Source organism: Dama dama, chromosome 11, assembly GCF_033118175.1.
Source record: "Dama dama isolate Ldn47 chromosome 11, ASM3311817v1, whole genome shotgun sequence".
NCBI lineage: Eukaryota > Metazoa > Chordata > Mammalia > Artiodactyla > Cervidae > Dama > Dama dama.
The window spans coordinates 65,265,324-65,269,494 of NC_083691.1; the positions used below are offsets into that span (position 1 = coordinate 65,265,324).

The following is a 4,171-nucleotide window of genomic DNA, read 5'->3' on the forward strand; positions in this document are numbered from 1 at the left end:
TTACATTTAGATCTTTAATCCATTTTGAGTTTATTTTTGTGTATGGTGTTAGAAAGTGTTCTAGTTTCATTCTTTTACAAGTGGTTGACCAGTTTTTCCCAGCACCACTTGTTAAAGAGGTTGTCTTTCTTCCATTGTATATTCTCACATCCTTTGTCACAGATAAGGTGTCCATAGGTTTGTGGATTTATCTCTGGGCTTTCTATTCTGTTCCATTGATCTATATTTCTGTCTTTGTGCCAGTACCATACTGTCTTGATAACTATGGCTTTGTAGTATAGTCTGAAGTCAGGCAGGTTGATTCCTCCAGTTCCATTCTTCTTCCTCAAGATTGCTTTGTCTATTCGAGGATTTTTGTATTTCCATACAAATTGTGAAATTATTTGTTCTAGTTCTGTGAAGAATACCATTGGTAGCTTGATAGGGATTGCACTGAATAGAAATATGGAACACTTCACGAATTTGCATGTCATCCTTGCACAGGGACCATGCTAATCTTCTCTGTATTGTTCCAATTTTAGTATATGTGCTGCCGAAGTGAGCACTGCAGGTGGATTCTTTACCAGCTGAGCTGGGGAATTTAATACATATCCACTTATGTGAGCAATATGATATGATATAACAAAATCAGAGCCTCTCATTATACAGTGGAAATCAATAATGTGGAATTAAAGATATTGAAAAATCTGATACAATTTCCCATCTCTTAAAGAAAGACCTTCTTATTCCCCAGTGAGTCATGGACAACACGAGCAAAGTCTACTGATGCATTCTGACACACACAATATAGAAGAGGCAAGTATCTGGAGCTCGTTTAAACAGAACAGATTGCCATCTATTCACACTATCCATTTTTACATTTTTATCACTTGTAGCCAAGTGAGCATTGTGCACTTTCTGTCTAAAGATCTAGTTATAAAATCTTTCCTGCCCTTTCCCTGCCAACTATGTACTGAATGTTACTGAGGACAGAAGAACTCCTGGATTATGTGTTCTTTTGATTGTTAGGACCACCCCACATAAAACATTCAATATATATATTAATAGACCAAATTATATAGATGATAAAATGAAATGGAAGTGTATAGCATTTGGCTCTGCTCTGTGTGAAAATATCAAGAAATTTATCTTTACCTTTAGGCAATACATCACTTAATTTGGAAAATTTTAGAGTTAAAAGATCCTTGGGATTTATATCCTCTCACCTACCCAAAATACTCAAAGTAGTCTCACCAATAAGACAGCCCATCTATAGAGGATCTTCCAACTTATGATTAATTACATCACAGAACAGGACATTTCTGTAAGGAGCAGCCCAAGTTTTAGAGAAATCATTCTTATAATCAACTGTAGTATTTGTTCTTGGAATGTTTTTTAAATCACAATTCTATTCTCTTGATCAACAGGAAATAAGTAATCCTTCTTCCTCATGGCACACTTACAGGTCTTGTAGATGGATATCAATTCTTTCAAAGTTCATCTATATGGTCATTCTTCCTAGTCCTTTCAGTTAATCTCACTTGATGTTAATACTCCCTGTTCTGTTAACTTTATGTGAATGCAATCTATCACATGAAAGCCTCTCTTAAAATATTGCATCAGGAACTGAGCATATTATTATTCCATGTACAATTTAGTCAAAATAGGAATTATTTCCAGTAATTTGAACAATTTACCATTTTTAATACAGCTTATCATACTGTTTGCATTTTGTATATTCTTGCAATCATGGAAGACTTGGGGCTTATAGTGACTGCATGATTGTTAATTCTTCCAGGTTCTTTGCACATGAAATGCTATTTAAAAAAACATCCTACTTCTTTTTGGCTCAACTAAATAAATCCCCATTTGTTATTGCCAATTTTTTTCTTGAGTCTGTTTATCATTTCAAGGCTATCACTGATATTTTTAATCTATGATCATATCATGTACTTTCCCTCTCTTAATTTCCATCTCCTTCCTATACCCGCCTCTTCCCCCTTCACATTCTAAGTGGTTTGGCCGGGGGCCCACCTTTCTACCATAGAAGTCTTGGTCTATTGAAATTTTGAGTCTCGAACTGAGATAAAAAGGCATATAAAGCTGTTGGAACTTTGTTATCTGGTGACAGCAATACATAAGCTTGTCTCAGAGCTCCATCTTCTGTGATCTCCTCTGCCTCCTGGTTGTGATTCTGCCTACTCAGCTGTTCTTGCAATTCTGTGAGATAGCATGTATTCCCCAGTCATTTCATTCCAAGCTCAAATTACTCAATGCTGATCTAGTTTCTCACAACCAAATATTCTAATTGTTTCATACAATTCTCAATTTTGCATCCACTGTAACTTTTATTATTAAAAGTAAAACTTTATTCTTAAAAAAATTAAGCTTTGCATTCATTATAGGTTAGAAGATATTCATTGATTGATTATGTAGGCTTTATTTTTCCTTTTTTCTGAGAACTGCCTAGTCATTTAGAAAAACAAAGTTATTTACTTCCTGTAAATATAATTTATGGGATAATGATTAGAAAATCTGCTTAGAAAATGTACAGACATTAAGAAATATATGAAAAGTTGTTTAAATAGATTTATTATGTTGTTGTTGTTTAGTCTCCAAGTCTTGTCTGACTATGCGACCCCACGGACTGCAGCGCACCTTGCTTCCCTATTTTCACTATCTTCTGGAGTTTGCTCAAACTCACATCCACTGAGTCAGTGACATTATGCAATTATCTCATCCTCTGTCACCCCCTTCTCTTCCTATGCTCAGTCTTTCCCAGCATTAGGATCTTTTCCAATGAGACGGCTCTTGGCATCAGGTGGCCAAAGTATTGGCACTTAAACATAGTCCTTCTAATGAATATTCAATGGTGCTTTCCTTTAAGATCTTTTAAAGTGTAAGATTTATTATATTTACATTTTAAATTCTCAACATTTTATAAGTATACATTTTAAAATCCAATTGGTTCAAACACATTGGCATGTGTGTATAGATGCACATATGTGTGTATACATGCATATATGTGTGCATACATTTATTTTATTATACTATATATAAGTTACTTTGTATTCATTACTTCTTTTCTTTTAAGGACTTTTAGAAGATAATTATCTATGCTTAATACATGGATAAGTATCTGTTTAATAAATTGTTCAAAGATTATGACACTTAAAAGTTTTACTGAACATGAACTTCCTGTCAGAATTACATTAAAGCACATGCTATTAGAGCAAATATATTAAAGAAAATGAAGATAAGAAATATGACAAAAATAACACAATTCAGGGTGAGAATACTCTATCAAAATTTTGGAGTGAGCGCAAATATTGTGTAAACTTTATAAAAACATGTAGAAAATTTATTTATATTGTGCTTGTGTGTGCACCATCCATAAATGCATTTTAAAAATATTAATATTTGATTATATCTTAAGTCTTGGGGGAAAAGTGAGTAAAGACTGAATAAATGGATATGTAGAGAGCATATTTATCTTGTTCTTAAAACAGAAACTTGAAACTACCTTTCATTTTTATATATAAAAGAAAATTTGCTCTACTCTACATCCCTATACAGAGATATTTTGAAAATATACAAGACCATGAACATTTAATTCACTTTTTAATAGTGAGTGCTAAAATTAAATAAATGGCAGCTAAGTTACAGATATTTGTAAAAACATTAAGATAATTTCCAAACTGAAGCTTCTGTGATTTGGAAGCTTAAAAATGTTGGAACAAATACTCCAATACTACTTGTTGGTATTAAGGTACATTGCAACTTAGTATCTAATGCTCTATAGTGAGTCAAAATACAGCATTTTTTTTTCTTTTAATGTCTGAGGTTTTACAATATTAAAATGTAAAGCATTTAAAATTATTTTTTTCATAGTAGTCCTAAAGTACTGTTCAAGATAAAAAAGAACTTCAGTTCAGTTCAGTCGCTCAGTTGTGTCCGACTCTTTGCGACCCCTTTGCGACAGCACACCAGGCCTCCCTATCCATTACCAACTGTCGGAGTCTACCCAAACCCATGTCCACTGAGTCGGTGATGCCATCCAACCATCTTATCCTCTGTCGTCCCCTTCTCCTCCTGCCCTCAATCTTTCCCAGCATCACGGTCTTTTCCAATGAATCAGCTCTTCACATCAGGTGGCCAAAATATTGGAGTTTAAGCTTCAACATCAGTTCTT

The 4,171-nt window shown here is 33.8% G+C and overlaps 1 non-coding gene across 1 annotated transcript; it reads right to left on the minus strand.

Annotated features, from left to right (window-relative positions):
• Positions 1 to 438: 438 nt before the first annotated feature.
• Positions 439 to 545, minus strand: LOC133065659 (U6 spliceosomal RNA). Its single transcript, XR_009694931.1, has one exon. It is a non-coding gene; the product is annotated as a U6 spliceosomal RNA (small nuclear RNA).
• Between the last annotated feature and the right edge of the window lie 3,626 nt (positions 546 to 4,171).